Source organism: Macaca mulatta, chromosome 12, assembly GCF_049350105.2.
Source record: "Macaca mulatta isolate MMU2019108-1 chromosome 12, T2T-MMU8v2.0, whole genome shotgun sequence".
In the NCBI taxonomy this organism is placed as follows: Eukaryota; Metazoa; Chordata; class Mammalia; order Primates; family Cercopithecidae; genus Macaca; species Macaca mulatta.
The window spans coordinates 108,062,670-108,084,120 of NC_133417.1; the positions used below are offsets into that span (position 1 = coordinate 108,062,670).

Sequence of the window (21,451 nt, forward strand, 5' to 3'; positions counted from 1 at the left end):
AAGGTCAGGAGTTCAAGACCAGCCTGGCCAACATGGAGAAACCCCATCTCTGCTAAAAATAAAAAAATTAGCTGGGCATGGTGGCGGGTGACTAGAATCCCAGCTACTCAGGAGGCTGAGGCAGAGAACTGGTTGAACCCGGGAGGTGGAGGTTGCAGTGAGCTGAGATTGCACCACTGCACTCCAGCCAGGGAGACAAAGCGAGACTCTGTCTCAAGAAAAAAAAAAGGAGGAAAAAGAAAAAGAGGGACTCCTCCCTAACTCATTCTATGAGGCCAGCATAATCCTGATACCAAAACCTGGCACAACAAAAGAAGAAAATTTCAGGCCAATATCCCTGATGAACATCGATGCCAAAAATCCTCAATAAAATACTGGCAAACTGAATCCAGCAGCACATCAAAAAGCTTATCCACCATGATCTGCTTCATCCTTGGGATGAAAGATTGGTTCACCATACGCAAATCAATAAACATAATCCATCACATAAACAGAACCAATGACAAAAACCACATGATTTATCTCAATAGATGCAGAAAAGGCCTTCGATAAAATTCAACACCCCTTCATGCTAAAAACTCTCAATAAACTAGGTATTGAGGGAACATATCTCAAAATAATAAAAGCTACTTATAACAAACCCATAACCAATATCATACTAAATGGGCAAAAGCTGGAAGCATTTCCTTTGAAAACCAGCACAAGATAAGGATGCCCACTCTCATTACTCATATTCAACATAGTATTGGAAGTTCTGGCCAGGGCAATCAGGCAAGAGAATGAAAGAAAGTGTATTCAAATAGGAAGAGAGGGAGTCAACTTATCTCTGTTTACAGATGATATGATTGTGTATTTAGAAAACTCCATCGTCTCAGTCCAAAAACTCCTTAAGCTGATAAGCAACTTCAGCAAAATCTCAGGATACAAAATCAATGTGCAAAAATCACAAGCATTCCTATACACATATATAATATAATTGTCTATATAATAGACAAGCAGAGAGCCAAACCATGAGTGAACTCCCATTCACAGGTGCTACAAAGAAAATAAAATACCTAGGAATACAAGTTACAAGGGATGTGAAGGACCTCTTCAAGGAGAACTACAAACCACTGCTCAAGGAAACAAGAGAGGACACAAACAAATGGAAAGACATTCCATGCTCACGGATAGGAGGAATCAATATCATGAAAATGGCCATACTGCCCAAAGTAATTTATAGATTCAATGCTATTCCCATCAAGCTACCATGGACTTTCTTCACAAAATTAGAAAAAACTACTTTAAATTTCATATGGAACCAAAAAAGAGCCTATATAGCCAAGACAATCCTAAGCAAAAAGAACAAAGCAAGAGGTATCATGCCACTTGACTTTGAACTATACTACAAGTCTACAGTAACCAAAACAGCATAGTACCAAAAAAGATATGTAGACCAATAGAACAGAACAGAGACCTCAGAAATAATACCACACATATACAACCATCTGATCTTCGACAAGCCTGACAAAAACAAGCAATGGGGAAAGGAGTCCCTGTTTAATAAATGGTGCTGGGGAAACTGGCTAACCATATGCAGAAAATAGAAACTGGACCCCTTCCTCACACCTTATATAAAAATTAACTTAAGATGGATTAAAGACTTAAATGTAAGACCTAAAACCATAAACATCGTAGAAGAAACCCTAGGCAATAACATTCAGGACATAGGAATGAGCAAATACTTCATGACGAAAACACCAAAAGCAATGGCAACAAAAGTCAAAATTGACAAATGGGATCTAATTAAACTAAAGAGCCTCTGCACAGCAAAAGAAACTATCATTGGAGTGAACAGGCAACCTACAGAATGGGAGAAAATTTTTGCAATCTATCCTTCTGACAAAGGTCTAATATCCAGAATCTACAAGGAACTTAAACAAATTTACAAGAAAGAAAACAACCCCATCAAAGAGTGGGCAAAGGATGTGAACAGACACTTCTCAAAAGACATTTATGTGGCCAATAAACAAACGGAAAAAAGCTCATCAACACTGGTCACTAGAGAAATTCAAATCAACACCACAATGAGATACCATCTCATGCCAGTTAGAATGGTGATCATTAAAAAGTCAGGAAACAACAGATGCTGGAGAGGATGTAGAGAAATAGGAATGCTTTTACCCTGTTAGTGGGAGTGTAAATTAGTTGGAGCATTGTGGAAGACAGTGTGGCGATTCCTCAAAGATCTAGAACCAGAAATACCATTTGACCCATTACTGGGTATATACCCAAAAGATTATAAATCATTCTACTATAAAGACACATGCACACATACGTTTACTGTAGCACTATTTACAATAGCAAAGACTTGGAACCAACCCAAATGCCCATCAATGATAGACTGGATAAAGAAAATGAGGCACATATGCAACATGGAATACTATACAGCCATTAAAAAAGAATGAGTTCATGTCCTTTGCAGGGACATGGACAAAGCTGGAAACCATCATTCTCAGCAAATTAACACTGGAACAGAAAACCAAACACTGCATGTTCTCACTCGTAAGTGAGAGTTGAACAATGAGAACACATGGACACAGGGAGGGGAACATCACACACCAGGGCCTGTCGGGGGTTGGGAGAAAGGGGTGGGAGAGCATTAGGACAAATGTCTAATTCATGCAGGGCTTAAAACCTAGATGACGGGTTGATAGGTGTAGCAAACCACCATGACACATGTATACCTACGTAACAAACCTGTATGTTCTGCACATGTATCCCAGAACTTAAAGTAAAATTTAAAAAAAGAAATCTATTTTAAAAAAGATTATAATGGAGCAGAGAAAATCCTATTGTCTAGTGATGTCACAGCCATGGTTTGCCACTGAGCAAACCTTTCCTTTGTTTAGATACATAAATACCATTGTGTTACAGTTGCCTCCCATATTCAGTACAGGAACATGCTATACAGGTTTACAGCCTAGGAGCAACAGGCTGTATCAGACAGTCTAGGGGTGTAGCAAGCTATACCATCTAGGTTTGTGTAAGTACACTCTATGACATTCATACAATGACAAAATTGCCTAAGGAAACATGTCTCAGGACATATCCCTGTTGCTATGTGGTGGATGGCTATATCACATACATCCTACTTTAAAGGCTCTGCCTGACTAATCTTTCATCAACCGCCCATTAATTCAGGAATGGTTTTTGGCTCTGGCAAATCAATAAGTACATTAGGTTACAGGCTCTTTTGTCTGTCTCCTTTCATAGATTGAGATGAAATGAAGCCTACTAAAATTATTAAGGGTAACTGATATGAAAGACGAACCAACAAGTGACAAATTGAGGATCTGCCCCTCAAACTGCCCTAAAGAATACATTTTATAAAGTATCAGCTTTAATATTATATTAGAATTGAATTCAGGTTATAAATATAAATATTTTCAGATCGGATCTTAATTACTGTTTAGTCAAACATGATTTGGTCACTGAGATACTGGTCTATTCCAGGACCAGAGTAGCTGAAATTTACAAACACACAGAGATACTATAACTTGTGCAGAACAAAAATTACCTGAAATTTGAAAATAGTACCAATATGACAGTCAGTTTCATATGCACATTTAATGCCAGCTTTGTTCTGGGTGCTATGATTGGCACTGTAACATAACATCAATAAGACACGGACATAGGAAAATCCAATTACATTAAATGCAAACCTGTGTTTATTTAAAGTAGAAAGAATATGGTAATTACTTATCACCATTCAACCAGTCCCACAAACTCCACACTAAGCACCTAAGTTACCCACAGAGAGGTTACCATCTTGACCTAATATTCTTATGAAAGGACTGGATCTTAATTTTTCAAAAAGAATTCAAAATTATGCAAAAGGTACTTTTCTTAGAGTTTAAGATATTTTAAAGTTCCTGATAATGTTAGTACTGCTGCTTACTAAAATAATAATCATTATACCTTTAGAACACTGAAAACTTTTTAAACACATTTTATCTCATTTGGTCTTCATAATATCCCCAGAAAGCTAAAAGTGGCAGGTTATATTATTCCAGTTTCATAAAGGAAGTAGCCAAGACCCTTTAAAATTAAGGGAATTTTCTTAAATTTATTGAATTCACAGGCATTAAGAACATTTTTGTCTGGGTGCAGTGGCTCATGCCCAGTACATTGGGAGACCATGGCAAGAGGATCACTTGAGGTCAAGACCAGTCTGGGCAACATAGTGAGACCTTGCCTCTAAAAAACTTCTTTTTTTAAATTTGCTGGGTGTGGTGGCACACACCTGTAGTCCTAGCTACTCAGGAGGCTGAGTGGGGAAGATTGCTTGAGCCCAGGAGTTCAAGGTTACAGTAAACTATGATCATGGCACTGCACTCCAGCCTGGGCCACAGAGTGAGACTCTGTCTCAAAAATAATAATAATACTACATGGGAAAATAGAAAAGGAACACCAATACAGTTAATCTAAACACATTAAAAATGACATTAAATATAAATGGACTATATAACACCATTAAAAAGCAGAGATTGTAATACAGGATAGACAAGTATAACCCAAATACATGTAATTTAAAAGAAACATACTTTAGGCTGGGCATGGTGGCTCACGCCTGTAATCCCAGCACTTTGGGAGGCCGAGGCAGGTGGAACATGAGGTCAAGAGTTCGAGACCAGCCTGGCCAACATGGTGAAACCCTGTCTCTCCTAAAAATACAAAAATTAGTCGAATGTGGTGACTCATGCCTGTAATTCCAGCTACTTGGGAGGCTGAGACAGGAGAACTGCTTGAATCCGGGAGGCGCAGGTTACAGTGTGCCAAGATCATGCCACTGCACTCTAGCCTGGGCAACAGAGCAAGACTGTGTCTCAAAAAAAAGAAAAAAAAAAAAAAAAGAAAAGAAACATATTTTAAACGCAAATACACAGAGAAGTTAAAAGGAAAAGCATAAAGATATACTGCATAAACATAAAGTATATATTAATGTCTGACAAAACAGGTTTCAATATAAATAATATTTCTAGGGATAAGATGGACATTTAATAATAAGAGGGTCAATTTATCAAGAAGACATAGCAGGCCGGGCACAGTGACTCACGTCTGTAATCCCAGCACTTTGGGAGGCTGAGGTAGGTGGATCACCTGAGGTAAGGAGTTCAAGACCAGCCTGACCAACATGGTGAAACTCCGTCTCCACTAAAAATACAAAAATGAGCTGGGTGTGGTGGCGGGCACCTGTAATCCCAGCTACCTGGGAGGCTGAGGAGAACTGGAACCCAGGAGGTGGAGGTTGCAGGGAGCCAAGATTGCACCATTGCACTCCAGCCTGGGGGACAGGGCGAGACTCCATTTCAAAATAAAATAATAAAATAAATACAAAAATTAGCCGGGAGTGGTGGCTCACACCTGTAGACCCAGCTACTAAGGAGGCTGAGGCAGGAGAATCGCTTGAACCTGGGAGGTAGAGGTTGCAGTGAGCCAAGACTGCGTCACTGCACTCAAGCCTGGGTACAGGGCGAGACTATCTAAAAAAAAAAAAAAAAAAAAAAAAAAGACATAGCACTCTTAACTGTGGATATTACTAAATGATAAAGCTCTCAAATACAAGGAAAAAAAAAATAACCTGACAGAACTAAAAGGAGAAACTGTCAAATTTACAATCACAACGAGGGACTTAACACTGCCCCCAGAATAGTAACTGACATAAGTAGACATTTTTTTAAAAAGTGAAGGCCAGGTGCAATGGCTCACACCTGTAATCCCAGAACTTTGGGAGGCTGAGGTGGATGGATCACTTGAGGTTACGAGTTCGAAACCAGCCTGGCCAACCTGGTGAACCCTCATCTCTACTAAAAACCCAAAAATTAGCTGGGTGTGGTAGCACACACCTGTAATCCCAGTTATTCGGGAGGCTGAGACAGGAGAATTGCTTGAACCCAGGAGGCGGAGGTTGAGTAAGCCGAGATCATGCTACTGTACTCCAGCCTGGGCGACAAAGTGAGATTCCATCTCAAAAAAAAAAAAAAAAAGTGAAACCATAAAAGTTTTAAACAATCCCCCCCACCTTTTTTTTTTTTTTTTTTTTTTGAGAAACACTTTTAACCAACTTGGCCTAACTGACATTTATACGCCAGTCCACCCACCAAGAGCAGAATACATTATTTTTCCCTAAGGGTAACTGGAAGATTCACCAAAACAGACCATATGCTAGGCAGAAAAATAAAAGTATTAAAATAACACAGATAACATTCTTAGACTATAATACTATTACTTTAGAAATCAATAGAAACCAAGTGTTGTAGCTCCCATTTGTAATCCCAGTGACTTAGGAGGGTGAAGCAGGATTGCTTGAGGCCAGGAGTTTGAAACCTGTCTAAGCAACATAGTAAGACTCTATTTCTACAAAAAAAAAAAAAAAAAGAAAGAAAGAAAAAAAGAAAAAGAAAAAAGCCAGAAGTGGTGGCACATGCCTGTAGTGTCAGTGACTTTGGAGGCTGAGGTGGGAGGATCGCTTGAGCCCAGGAAGTTTGAGCCTGCAGGGAGTGAGCAATGATCACACCACTGCACTCCAGGCTAGGTGACAGAGCAAGACTCTGTCTCTATAAAAAAAGTAAAAAGTTTTAAACAGAAATCAATAGCAATTGGATATCTAGAAAATTCCCAAATATTTGGAAATAACATATATCTAAATAAACAGGCTGGGCGTGGTGGCTCATGCCTGCAATCCCAGCACTTTGGGAGGCTGAGGCAGGTGGATCGCCTGAGGTCAGGAGTTCGAGACCAGCCTGGTCAACATGGTGAAACCCCATCTCTACTAAAAATACAAAAATTAGCCAGGCGTGATGGCAGGTGCCTGTAATCCCAGCTACTCAGGAGGCTGAGTCAGGAGAATCTCTTGAACTGGAGAGGTGGAGGTTGCAGTGAGTCAAGCCTAGGCGACAAGAGTGAGACTTCATCTCAAAAAAAAAAAAAAAAAGAATAAATATAAATAAACAAATAAATAAAGGGTCAAAGAAATCAGAGAGGAATTTTAAAATACTTTAAACTCAATGATAATAAAAACATATCAAAAGCTGTGGAATGCAACTAAAGCATGATTAGAGAAAAGCTCACAGCTTTAAATACCTACATTGGAAAAAAAGGGCTGGTGCGGTCGCTCAGACCTGTAATTCCAACACTTTGGGAGGCAGAGGCAGGCAGATCACTTGAGGTCAGGAGTTTGAGACCAGCCTGGCCAACATGGTGAAACCCCACCTCTACTAAAAATACAAAAATTAGCTGGGTGTGGTGGCGAGCACCTGTAATCCCAGCTACTTGGGAGGCTGAGGCAGGAGAATCAGTTGAACCCAGGAGACGGAGGTTACAGTGAGCCGAGAACATGCCATTGCACTCCAGCCTGGGTGACAGAGTGAGATTCCATCTCAATAAAAAAAGAAAAAAAGGTATAAAATCAATTATCTATGCTTCCACCTTAAGAAGTTAGAAAAAGAGGAGCAAATTAAACCCCAAGTAGAAGAAACGATAAAAATAAGTCAGTAAATAGAAAATGGACAAATAAGAAAATTAAAGTTAAAAATGGGTTGATATGAAAAAATTATTAAATATAAAAAGCTTCTAGTAAGACTTATCAACAAAGAAAGAAAAACATAAATGAGCAATATTAGGAATAAAAGAAGGAACGTCACTATAGATCCTACAGACATTAAAAGATTAATAAAGGTATGTTTTTAACAACTTTACACCAAAAGATTGTACAACTTAAGTTAAATGAACAAATTCCTTGAAAAATGCAACATACCAAAAACTAACACAAGAAAGAAAGAGAGCATCCATATTATCTTACACTCATTTTAAAAAGTGAATCAATAATTTTTTAAATCCCATGAAAACAAAACAAAACAAAACCCTTTCAGGACCAGATAGCTTCACTGGTGAATTCGATCAAACATTTAGGACATAACCAAACTTACTCTTTCATAGAGTAGGAGAGGAAAGAATAGTTCCCAACTCATTTTATGAGCCAGCATAACTTTGCCCTCAAAACCAGACATTACAAGAAAAGATTATTATAGACCAATATTTTTATTAAATATGAATGAAAACCCCTTCACAAAATCCTAACAAATCTAATAGAGTAATAGGTGTGTATGTATGTGTGTATATATATATATGCATGGATAAAACATGACTAACTAGGTGGAATTGATGCAAGGGATGCAAGATTTGCTTACCATTTCAAAATCAGTCTATGGCCCAGGTGCGGTGGCTCACACTGGTAATCTCAGCACTTTGGGAGGCTGATATGGGTGGATCACCTGAGATCAGGAGTTCCAGACGAGCCTGGCCAACATGGTGAAATTCTGTCTCTACTAAAAATACCAAAATTAGCCAGGTGTGGCTGGGCACAGTGGCTCATGCCTGTAATCCCAGCACTTCAGGAGGCTGAGGCAGGTGCATCACCTGAGGTCAGGAGTTGGAGATCAGCCTGGCCAACATAGAGAAACCCCACCTCTACTAAAAAATATAAAAATCAGCTGAGTGTTGTGGCCTGTGCCTGTAATCCCAGCTACTCAGAAGGCTGAGGCAGGAGAACTGCTTGAATCTGGGAGGTGTAGGTTGCAGTGAGCCGAGATCACACCACTGCACTTCAGCCTGGGCAACAGGGTGAGACTCTGTGTTTAAAAAAAAAAAAAAAAAAAAAAAAATCTTCTCTTTGGTGGGGCATGGTGGCTCACATCTGTAATCCCAGCACTCTGGAAGGCCAGGGCAGGCGGATCACTTGAGGTCAGGGGTTCAAGACCAGCCTGGCCAACATGGTGAAACCTTGTCTCTACTAAAAATACAAAAATTAGCCAGGCATGGTGGTGCACTCCTATAATCCCAGCTACTCGGGAGGCTGAGGCAGAAGAACCGCTTGAACCCAGGAGGTGGTGGTTGCAGTGAGACGAGAGTGCACCACTGCACTCCAGCCTGGGGGACAGGAGCAAGACTGTCTCAAAATAAAAATAAAAATAAATTAGCTGGGTGTGGTGGCACACACTTGTAGTCCCAGCTACTTGGGAGGCTGAGGTGGGAGGACTGCTTGATCCTGGTAGGTGGAGACTGCAGTGAGCTGAGATGGCACCACAGAACTCCAGCCTGGGTGAAGGAGCAAGAGTCCATCTCAAAAAAAAAAAAAAAAAAAAAAAAAAAAGATAATCAGTCTATATAATTCATTAAATTAAGAGATTAAAGGAGAAGTATCACCATTTCAATAGATGTAGGAAAAAAATGAAAAAATGTATCACTCACTCATGATTTAAGAAAAAGAAAACTCTGGCCGGGTAAGGTGGCTCACATTTGTAATCCCAGCACTTTGGGAGGCCAAGGTGGGCAGAAAATGTGAGGTCAGAAAGTCGAGACCAGCCTGGCCAACATGGTGAAACCCTGTGTCCACTAAACATACAAAAATTAGCTGGGCATAGTGCTGCACACCCATAGTCCCAGCGACTTGGGTGGCTGAGGCAGGGGAATTGCTTGAACCTGAGAGGCAGAGGTTGTAGTGAGCCGAGATCGTGCCACTGCACTCTAGCCTGGGTGACAGAGCAAGACTCTATCACCCCGCCAAAAAAAGAAAGAAAAAAAAAGAAAACAACAACAAAAAACCCCACACAGCTAACATCATACTTAACTGTGAAATAGTGAATATTTTTCCTTTAATATTGGGTAAGAGGCAAAGATGACTGCTCACACCCCTTCCACATTTGAAAGGAAAAGGCAAAGATGTCTTTATTCACAGGTGTCATGATTATGTATGCAAAAAATCCTAAAGAATCTTTTAAAAATCTACTAGATCTAATGCAACAGATCTGAGCAAATTCAGCAATTAGTGAATCAATGTAAAACAAATGTATCACATTTCTATATATTAGTAGCAAACAATTAGGAAGTGATTTTTTTTTTTTTTTGGTAGAGATGGAGTCTCCCTATGTTGCCCAGGCTGGTGTCAAACTCCTGGCCTCAAGTGATTCCCCTCTAGGCTTCCAAAGTGCTAGGATTATAGGTGTGAGCCACCACACCCAGCCTAGAAAGTGAAATTTAAAATCCACTCTCATTTTTAATAACATCCAAAGCTATGAAATATTTAGCAGCAAATTCAGTGAAATACACACCACAGTGCTATTAAAAACTATAGCACATTGCTGAGAAAAATTAGAGAACACACAGAAATACATCCACAAATATACAACCAAATGATTTCTGACAAGGGCACTGATATAGTTTGGATGTTTGTCCCCTAAAAATTTCATGTTGATATGTGATCCCTAATATTGGAGGTTGGGCCTTCTGGGAAGTCATGGGGGTGGATTCCTCATCAATGGCTTGGTGATGAGTGAGTTCTTACTCTGTAAGTTCATGTGAGAGCTGGCTATTTAACAGGGTGTGACACCCTTCCCTCTCTCACCATACGACACCTGCTCCCCCTTCACCTTCCTCCATGAGTGGAAGAAGCCTGAGGCCCTCATCAGATGCAGGTGCTGCACCATGCTTCTTGTACAGCCTGCAGAACTGTGAGCCAAATAAACTGCTTTTCTTTATAAATTACGCAGTCTCAGGTATTCCTTTATAGTAACCCAAAATGGACTAACAGAGGTGCCAAAGCAATTCACTGGTGGAAAGGTTTGACTTTTAACAGACAATACAAGGACAACCAGATATCCGTATGTCAAAAGAATTGCTCCCCAATTCTTAACTAACATCATTTACAAAGAGTAATTCAAAATGTGTAACAGACTTAAATGTAAAATTTAAAAACTGTAAAACTCCTGGCTAGGCGCAGTGGCTCACGCTTGTAATCCCAGCACTTTGGGAAGCCGAGGCGGGCGAATCACAAGGTTAGGAGTTCGAGACCAGTCTGGCCAATATGGTGAAACTCTGTCTCTACTAAAAATACAAAAAATTAGCTGGGCAAGGTAGCAGGTGCCTGTAGTCCCAGCTATTCAGGAGGCTGTGGCAGGAGAATCACTTGAACCTGGGAGGCGTAGGTTGCAGTGAGCTGAGATCCTGCCACTGCACTCCAGCCTGGGCAAGAGCATGAGATTCCATCTCAAAAAACTGTAAAACTCCCAGAAGAAAAAATCTTTGCAACCTTGGGGCAGACAATGATTTCTTAGACTATTTAAAACATTAATTATAAAAGAAAAAAAAATCAAGAAGTTGGATTATCACCAAAATTTAAAATTGTTATTTGAAAAACACAATTCAGAAAATGAAAATTTGGAGGAAACTTTTCATACATACACACACACATATGAACAGACCTGTGTTCTGAATATATGAAGAATAATTACAACTGAGCAATAAGAAAATCTCATTTTAACAGATAAATTATTTGAGCAAACTAACAAAAGATATTCACATGCAGTCATGCATTAACTGTGGGAATATGTTCTGAGAAATGTGTCATTAGGTGATTTCATCACTGTGAGAACATCACAGAATGTACTTATACAAACCAAATGTTATAAGCCTACCACATACCTAGGGGCTATTGCTCCCAGGCTACAAACCTGTACAGCATGTTACATACTGAATACTGTAGGCAACTGCAACACAATGATGGTAAGTATTTGTGTATCTAAACATGTCTAAACACTGAAATGGTACAATAAAAATACACTATTACAATCTTATGTGACTACTATCGTATCTGTGGTCCATCATTGACCAAAACACCTTTATGCAGTGTACAACTATATACTAATGGCCATTAAGCATATAAAAATATATTCAACAACATTATTCATCAGGGAAACAAAAATTAAAACCACAAAGAGGTATCAGCACACCCCCATTTGATCTTGCTTAACAACCAATCTGTCAATTCAAAGTGCTGGCAACAATGAGGAACAACTGGAACCTTCATACATTGGTTGTGGGAATATAAAATGGGTATAACCACTTCAGAAAAAATTGAAACACACACAATCCAGCAATTGTATTCTTATTTACCCAAGATAAATGAATAATATGCCCAAAGACCTGTAAATGTTCTTGGTAGCTTTATTCAAAATAGCCAAAAATTAGAATACCTATTAACAGGTGAACAAACAAATTATAGTAATAATGTGCAATGGAATACCACTCAGCAACAAAAAAACTACAAATCAAGTAATTAATGAGTAAGGGGTGTCTTTATGGGGTGATGAAAAAGTTTTCAAACTAGAGAGAGCTGGTGATCTCACAACATTGTGAAAACAATAAATATCACTGAACTGTACACTTCAAAACAGTTGTTTGGGTTTGTTTAGTCAAAGTAAAAAAGAAAAAAAAAGGCTAATTGTATGTTATGTGAATTTCCCCTCAAAAACAAAAAAACTTTTGATAAAAGCAAGAGCAGGAATGAATTCTCAACTCATGATGATACATCAATATACATCCACGATAATACCTTAAATGACAAAGACTGACAACACCAAAACTGGTGAGAATGTGAGTAACTGGAACTCACATATTGCCAATGAAAGCATTAGACGGTATAACCATTTTGGAAAATGGTCTCGCAGTTTCTCATAAAACTAAACATGCTCCTACTTCATGACCTAGCAATTCCACCACTAGGTATTTAAAGCTTTTGTGTGGGCAGAGATTTTCATCTGTTTGTGAGCAAATAGTGCAAGACACATAGTAGATACTCAGTAAATATTTACCAAATGAACGTCTACTTGTTTTAGCATTGTAATAAAAAACTAGAAACAATCTAAGTATATTAATAAAAAGCTATACAGATAAAAATGTAGTATATTCATAAGACAGAATACTATATAAATAATTAAGGCTGGGCGCGGTGGCTCACGCCTGTAATCCCAGCACTTTGGGAGGCTGAGGTGGGTGGATCACCTAAATCCAGGAGTTTGAGACCAGCCTGAATAATATGGTAAAACCCCCATCTCTACTAAAAATAAGAAAATTAGCTGGGTGTGGTGGCATGTGCTTGTAGTCCCAGCTACTCGGGAGACTGAGACAGGAGAATTGCTTGAACCCAGGAGGCGGAGGTTACAGTGAGCAGAGATGGCGCCACTGCACTCCAGCCTGGGTGACAGAGCGAGACTCCGTCTCAAAACAACAACAACAACAACAACAACAAACATTTAAAACAAATATGTTAGTGGCTAGAACTATCAATATCAATCCAAATCAATTTTTAAAATAATAGAGTGAGGCCAGGCGTGGTGGCTCACACCCGTAATCCCAGTACTGTGGAAGGCAGAGGCGGGTGGATCACGAGGTCAGGAGATCGAGACCATTCCGGCTGGCACGGTGAAACCCGGTCTCTATTAAAAATACAAACAATTAGCCAGGCGTGGTGGCAGGAGCCTGTAGTCCCAGCTACTTGGGAGGCTGAGGCAGGAGAATGGCGTGAACCCGGGAGGCGGAGCTTGCAGTGAGCTGAGATCCGGCCACTGCACTCCAGCCTGGACGACAGAGCGAGGCTCCGTCTCAAAAAACCAAAATAAAATAATACTGAGTGAAAAACACAAGTGCAGGCTATATGCAATATGATGTAACTTATTTAAAATTTAAAAACACATGCAATAATAGACACATATAAAATATAATTTAAAAAATACAAAACACAGATATCAACTCATGATGTTAAGTACCTGGTTATGGATGGGTGGGATGAGACTTCAACTTTATTGGAAATATTTTATTTCCTTATCTAAAAAAATACTAGAAATACAACAAAATGTTAACAGTTGTTAATGTCAGCTGCTGTAAATATAGATATTGTGTTACTTTAGTCTATTTTTTATCTCAACTAAATTAACAAAGGAATTTAAAAACCCTAGTGTTTTATGCAAGTGAGTCAATAATGGCAAAATAACAATGAGATACATAGAAGGTGACTAACTTTTAATGGTGAATACTGGATCCAAGCACAAGTTTGAAAATTTTGATTTCCAAAAAAAAAAAAAAAAAAAAAAACACAAAACTTAAGGGATGAATGAAAAACAGACAAAATGGAACAGGGCAATAAGAATATTATTAAATAAGAAAATCTACTTCGAACAAGGAAATCTTTCCAGTTACAGATATATTTAAAACTCTTTCACATATCCCATCTGTTGTTGTTAAAGAATGTAAAAAGGATAAAATTTTAAAGGAAGCACAGTGAGTACTGAAAAAGCTAAAGTATAAAAGAAAAAATGTAAATATAGGATAACACAATTAAATCACAAAGTTTGGCAGTATAGTAGAACAAGACAGTATATTATCCATTTTATATCTAATATTTTGATATCTGGTCCTAGTTCCGTAACTGGTATAAACTTTGTTTTATATTTTTTATGATATTTATAATAAAAAATACGGCATCCTACTTTTTCCACCAGTCTCATATTTGCAGTTTTTCCTCGTTGAACTGGCTGATCTCTGAGCACCCTTCTAACTCTAAAATTAAACTGGTAATTAGAACACTGCCTTCCACATAGCTGTTTCAATGACTAGAAAAACAATCATTTTCACTATTAAATAGAGATTTCAAAGAATACTGGGTATGATAGGCACAGATAAATACTAAACGATTTAAAATTTTGGTCATATAAAAACACATACATACCATTCGGAGATGTTTACTCGGCCAGAAAATGTATAATTAACTCCTACTAAAGGTTGAGGCACCTGTGGCTATTCCATAAATACTGATGTGAAGATGATTAAAGTAATACCATCTTACAGTACGTCGCCTGAGTCAGAACCAAATAAATCAATACATAAATACTTCTGGGAAAAATTAAAACCATGGAAAAATGTTATCTTCCCAACAATCTATTTTACAGAGACCCATAGTTTATAACAGCCTTTATGCTGTGTGCATCAAGATCATCTATTACACAAAAACTGATTCCACCCCCTCTACTGGCAACGCCCCAGCACCGCGGGTGAGTTGCCAGGATGGACTCCCGGCTTTCCCCTCTCCGTCTTCCTTAGAGCATCAGGTATCTGACCACTGACATCACCTGGGCACCTGACCAGCTGACCCGCGTTTCCAGGAGCCAGATCTGTGCCGTGGGGCCGGGTTCAAGGCCTGGGGAACAGGATCTGTGCGCGGAGCCCCTCGTGGGCCCGTGCATTCTGCAGTTCAACCCAAACCGCACATTTACTATGTTTTGTTTTTCTCCATCGGTTGCCAATTAGTTTCTAAAGAAGATATTCCCATTACAAAATAATAGCGAAATAAAAATAAGCACCACGTGAAAAAGAGGCCAGCAGGGAGGCACCTGAGGGCTGTTTGGGTGATTGGCCGCCGCCTCCACTAGGAGCGACCTCCACCGCCGAGGGAAATCACCCAAATGAGCCCCGGGCTGCCGCGCTCCTTCACTACAGCGAGCGTGGCCGGGAGGCGCCCTTCGGCCGCAGGGACCCAGTCACGCCAGAAACCGCTCCTTGAGGGTTTTGCCTGGTGGGAGGCCGGAAGAACCCCGAGCAGGGCCTCGCCTGGCAGAAGGCCGCAGGCGGCGGCCGGGGTCCCCGAGAGAACCAAGGAGGCCAGCAAGGACCCGAGAAACCGCGCGCGCGCGCGAGTGGTCGGAGCCTCCCGCCGCGCCCCTGCCGCCCGGCGTCGCCATGGGAACCCAGGATTTGGCCTCCGGGCCTGACCGCCGCCTGAGGGGGAAGTGGGGGGCACGGGAGGCCGCAGACGCTTACCGGCGCCGCTCCTCCGCCGCCTCGGGTCGCGTTCGGCCGCGCGGAGATCCGTCCCGGCACGCGTTCCGGCCACCGCCCGCGAGCCCCGCGCCGACTCCGGGCCCTCCGGCAGCCAGTGCCCCTCCGCACCAGTGCCCCTCCGCACCAGTGCGTGGAGGTGTCAGGCTCCCGCTGCGGGAGGCGGGAGATTTAAACCGCACGGCCTGGCGTCCGCCCCACTCGGGCGCCGGCCTGACCCCGCCACCGGCCCGACGGGGACCGGCGCATCTCTCGGTCTGCTCTTGAATGAACTCGGGGACCCTCTCTATCCCTCCTTTCCCGATTTCCTCCTTACTTAATAAAGTGAGATGACAAACACCAAGCCGGTCAGAACATCCGAGGAGCTGAGTGTGAGCTCTCTGAGGCGTAGGGAAGTGGAAAGCATTGGCCCGGGGCCCTCCCGGCTCCCTCCGAGCACCCCCACCCCCGGACCTGCCGGGCCTTGTGGGGCGGCTCCTCAGCATCTAACTCCCGTGTTAAAGATTTAAAGAGGTCTTAACAACCGTTCATAACCAATCTCAAATGTATATATCCGTATCCATAATGTTTGTGATGAATCTTCAAGAGTAAAAGGTAAAACCGGATCCTGAAAGTCTCAGGAAAAAAACAAAAAGGAAGCAAAACTATTTACTACTAGTAGGAGATAATCAAACTGCATTCTTTTTAAAGGTGACTCCAAAACTTTCCTAAAACAGCAGCATATGAATTATTAATTACAACTGTGACACATAGGCTAGCAAAGAATGAAAAGGTTAACACTCGAGGTGATAACTAAAGTCTGTATGATGACAAAGATAGGGTCAGGTTCTAGAATATTAACTGTACAAAATACTCAACCTGGAAAGTATACTTTTAAAACAGGAAAAGTGGCAAGTTATAGAGGGTTAATTTGGACTGAAAACATTAAATGTCTTTAGAGTTTTACCCTGAGATATTTGGATTTCCAAGGAATAGGCAAATACCTGAAATCATGTGCAAAATTTTGTTTTTTTGAGGAAAGAGTCTACAGCTTTCCTCAGAAGGGTAAAAATTAGCGTTTGGCAAACATGAGTGATTGACGTATTTCCTTGGGATGGCTTTCCTGAATCTTACTAAATGTCGCATTTCTCCTAAGGGGTATACCGCTCTCCGGCTGTAATGATCTACCTGCCTGTCTTCCCCATTAGGTGCTGAGCTGCTTCAAAGCTGCTGTCCACCCTTATGCATTTCTGCAGCCTTAGCACCTAGCAGAGTGCCTAATACAAACTAGGTCCTGAATGAATGTTGAGTCCATCAATGAACGAACTGAAATAAAGATAGCTAATTCAAAACTGAAGGATACATTATAAAATATCTGAAAAGACCAGATTATCTTTCTCACCAAGGAATAAATAACATTGCAAGCGAAATGACTTTCAAATGTTACTATGCCCCACGGTAAAGTTCTTGGGGTATTTTAGAAAATGTTTGTTCCAACAAGATGAAGTTTTAAGTCAAGAGAACAGTAAACTAATATCTTCTTCAGCTCAATCTGAAGCCAACTAAAGTCCTCCAAAGACGACACCAGGAAGTCAGAATAGTGGCTACCGGCCGGGCCTGTTGCTTTTATTCACTTAACTGGGTAAAATTACAGAAAGATACACAGTATCTCCAAGCCATCAATGAAGTGTAGTATTTACATATAATCACTTTTTCTTCACAAGTCACTAAGGAAAGGTGGCACAGTGTAGGAATAGTATCAGAAAATAATGTAGAGCTAGCTGCTGATGCTTCACCCGGACAGGAGTCAAGTCTCTCATATTTCATAAATGCCCATGGAATGAATTAATCTTCCTTTAGCTGTTGGATAAAATGTTTACATGGCTTGCACTAGGATGAGTGTGGTAGTTCACGCCTATAATCCTAGCACTTTGGGAGACTGAGGCGAGCGGAGCACTTGTGGTCAGGAGTTTGAGAACCGCCTGGCCAACATGGTGAAACCCTGTTTCTACTAAAAATTCAAAAATTAGCCCCATGTAATGGCATGCACCTGTAATCCCAGCTGGGAGGCTGAGGCACGAGAATTGCTTGAACCCAGGAGGCGGAAGTTGTGAGCCGAGATTGCGCCACTACACTCCAGCCTGGGCGACAGAGTGAGACTCTTACTTGCACTAGTCCCTTAACAAAAGGAGGCAGCTCAGTCATTACATTTTAGTGTTGCATAAAACCTCTTTAGAAAGTGAAATAATTTAACACCTTTAACATACTTTTAAATTTCACGTAGAAGCACATTTATTGAACTTTTATTTAACTTTCTATCAACATATAATACATTTATACTAAGAAAAAAAAGGGTTTTCCTCCATGGTAGACTTTTACAAGCTAACTAGACAAGAACATTAGATGACTTGGAATGTGGGGCTCCACAAATGGGATCCAAACCTAGAGTCTTAGTTTCTTTAAAGACTAATAGTCTTCACTTTTATTTTTCTGCAAACCTCTGGTTAATCTCCCAAATAAAACCTCGGTTGACATTAGAAAACACTAAAAATTATTCTACTGTTTTGTACTGTTTTACTAAGGATTAGAGGTGTATTGAATCTGACATCATACAAAAAACTCTATTTCTTCAAGGCATTGCACCAGTTTCTTTGTAATCTGTTGAATTTTACCGAAGACGTCAGGACAAGCATTACAGGTCAGTGACAGTGGGGCTATGGAGAGCTATCTTCCCAGATACCTACACAAGTAATTACTTAGATACTGCAAGCTAAACATGCTGTCTCTTCCCTACTACATTTCTGTTTATTCAAGTAAAGCTAGGCACAGTATTAGAATTAGACACAATTCTAGAATTAGACTTATTAAGATGATTTTAAATGTGAAATGTTATAGACATCGTTTTAAAAATTATTTCCTCCCCCTGAAACAACCATTGAACTTGATCTGGTATGTCTCAGGCACGTTATTACACTTTCACTGACTACATAGAATTGTTTGACATGTTTCTAAACTTTGTATCAGATTGTACCTAACCAGATAATTTCTCTGTAGTCTTTATTACTCAGATGTATGTCGCCCAGCTCCATTAATTGGATACATACCTTCACACTAGGTACTTAACCTGTCTGGATTGTGGTTTCCCTTTAAATAACATGAATGACATAATTGGATAATTTCTAGAATTCGTTTTTGCTTATATACAATTCCTATTTAGAATATACAGAAATTGATCTTTAAAGTATACATTTATATACTATTACAATGATACATTTAGTGGTACACTAAAATTGAAATTAATTTTAAAGGCAAAAAAATGCAAAGCTGAACATATTATGGTAATTTAGTACCCATTAATGTCACTTAAATTTACGTTTTGTTTTCTTTTTTTTTGAGATGGAGTTTCGCTCTTGTTACCCAGGCTGGAGTACAATGCGCCATTTTGGCTCACCACAACCTCCGCCTCCCGGGTTCAAGCAATTCTTCTGCCTCAGTCTCCCAAGTAGCTGGGATTACAGGTATGCGCCACCACGCCTGGCTAATTTTGTATTTTTAGTGGAGATGGGGTTTCTCCATGTTGGTCAGGCTATTCTTGAACTCCTGACCTCAGGTGATCTGCCCGCCTCAGCCTCCCAAAGTGTTGGGATTACAGGCATGAGTCACGGCGCCCAACCACATATAACCTGTTAGGTAAATGAAGACACTTCCACACTCACTCTTTCCATTTATAAAAATATCATTCTTGTGCATGACATAAGATTGACAAAATATATACCAGTTAACAGCTTGTCCAAAATAAGTCCAAGTTCAAATCCACTGCCATTTATTTTCTGCCTGTGTGTCTGTTCAAAAACTTTAACATGTATTTTTCTCTCCTATAAAATGTAAATAATTTATTATCTATAGAGGATTTTTATGATAGGACATAATTTCATTTACTTTTATAGACACTGCAAGAAAATAATTTACTACCTTAAATCTGCAAATCAATGGAACTGCTATTAGAACAAAAATTAGGTTTAATTCTATAAAACCAACAAGCCAAAAATGTTTCTCTTCTAAGTTATAAGATAAATTTGGTTCAGGTTGGATGCAGTAGCTCATGCCTGTAATCCTAGCACTTTGGGAAGTCAAGATGAGATGATTGCTTGAGGTCAGGAGTTGGAGTCCAGCCTGGGCAACATAGCAAGACCCCATCTCCACAAAAACAAAAAAAATTAGCTGGGTGTGGTGGCATGCACTTGTACTCCCAGGTACATACTCATGAAGCTGGGGCAGGAGGATCCCTTGAACCCAGGAGTTGAGCCTGGATGGGAGAGCTAGACTATGTCTCGTAAAAAGAGATATATTTGGTTCATATAACAAAATACCATTATTGTGTTTGATACTTAATCTATGATAGTCAAAAATGTCAACAATGAAGTGACTAAAATGTTCCTGCTGTTTCTACACCTGATAGTTTCTGGCTAGTAATATCTGGATTTCATTTGCCTAATGAAATCTGATTCTAAGTAGTGGCTTTTTAAATAAAAAATATACTAATTGAATATCCCTTGCATAGAGTCTTAAAATGTCCTATTTTTTCCTTTAAGAATAGGAGCCATAATAGTATCTATTAAAAATTAGTATTTTTGGCCAGGCACAGTGACTTGCCTATAATCCCAGCACTTAAGGAGGCTGAGGCACGAAGACTGCCTGAGGCCAAGAGTTCTTGACCAGCCTGGGCAACACAGCGAGACCGTCTTCACAAAAAATTTTAAAATCAGCCAGATGTGGTGACATGCGCCTGTGGTCCTAGTTAGGAGGAAGACGTGGGAGATCCCTTGAGTCCAGGAGTTTGAGGCTGCAGTGAGCTATAATCAGGCCACTGCACTCTAGCTTGGGCAACATAGTGAGACCCTATCTCTAAAAAATGAACAAAAATAAAAACTAGTATCTTTCAAAAAATTTAGTATTTTCCTTATATTTGTTATATATAATAAACTGTTACCTTTTTTCAAAACTATGATACATCAAAAGAATTTTAGACTGTGTGAACAGATTTCAATGTTATTATCAGAAATTCCCAGATGGTTTTTTTTTTTTGCAGGGTTGTTTGTTCAATTATGTGCATTTTATATCAATTTAAACTTTTGTTTGTTCTTTCTCCAATAATATTATACTAGGAAGCATTCTGATATATTATTATGCATTGTTGACAACAGTTCCAAAATGGCAATTCCAAATTCAAAGGAAAAGAAAAGAAAATATTGATTATCTTCTCACAGGAAAGCTATGTTTTTCTACAAAAGCCTGAGCCACCATGCCTGGCCAAGGAATTTCTTAAAACTTTATTTGGTCTGGGTGCGGTGGCTCATGCCTGTAATCTCAGCATTTTGGGAGGTCCAGGCGGGCAGACTGCTTGAGCCCAGGAGTTCAAGGCCAGCATGGGCAACATGGCGAAACCCTAACTCTACAAAATAAAATAAATAAATAAATAAATAAATAAATAAATATTAAAAAATTAAAAATTAAACATTGGCTGGTTATGGTCCCAGCTACTTGGAAGGCTGAGGTGGGAGGATGGCTTGAGCCCAGAAGATGGAGGTTGCAGTAAGCCAAGATTACACCATTGTACTCCAGTATGGGTGACATAATGAGACCCTGTCTCTACAAAAAAACAAAAAAACCAACCTTTGCTTGGTAAGAGAGCAAGCATCAACATTTTAAAGAACTGCACTACTATGGCAAGACAGCATAACTAGTACTGGTCAGCAGGTTCCGA

At 40.0% G+C, this 21,451-nt stretch overlaps 1 protein-coding gene across 8 annotated transcripts in view; it reads right to left on the reverse strand.

Annotated features, from left to right (window-relative positions):
* The window catches only part of ICA1L (islet cell autoantigen 1 like), a 104,044-nt gene extending 87,932 nt beyond the window's left edge, over window positions 1-16,112 (reverse strand). For 2 of the 8 annotated variants that reach the window (XM_077957387.1, XM_015110683.3), the window contains exons 1-2: window positions 15,691-16,112; window positions 13,644-13,713 (exon numbers count right to left, since the gene is read on the reverse strand). The gene's annotated coding sequence lies outside the window, so the exon portion shown is untranslated. Of the gene's footprint in view, window positions 1-13,643; window positions 13,714-14,602; window positions 15,573-15,690 lie in introns of those variants that run through there. The other 6 variants (XM_077957388.1, XM_015110680.3, XM_028830983.2 and 3 more) reach the window with 3 other exon arrangements.
* Window positions 16,113-21,451: the final 5,339 nt, after the last annotated feature.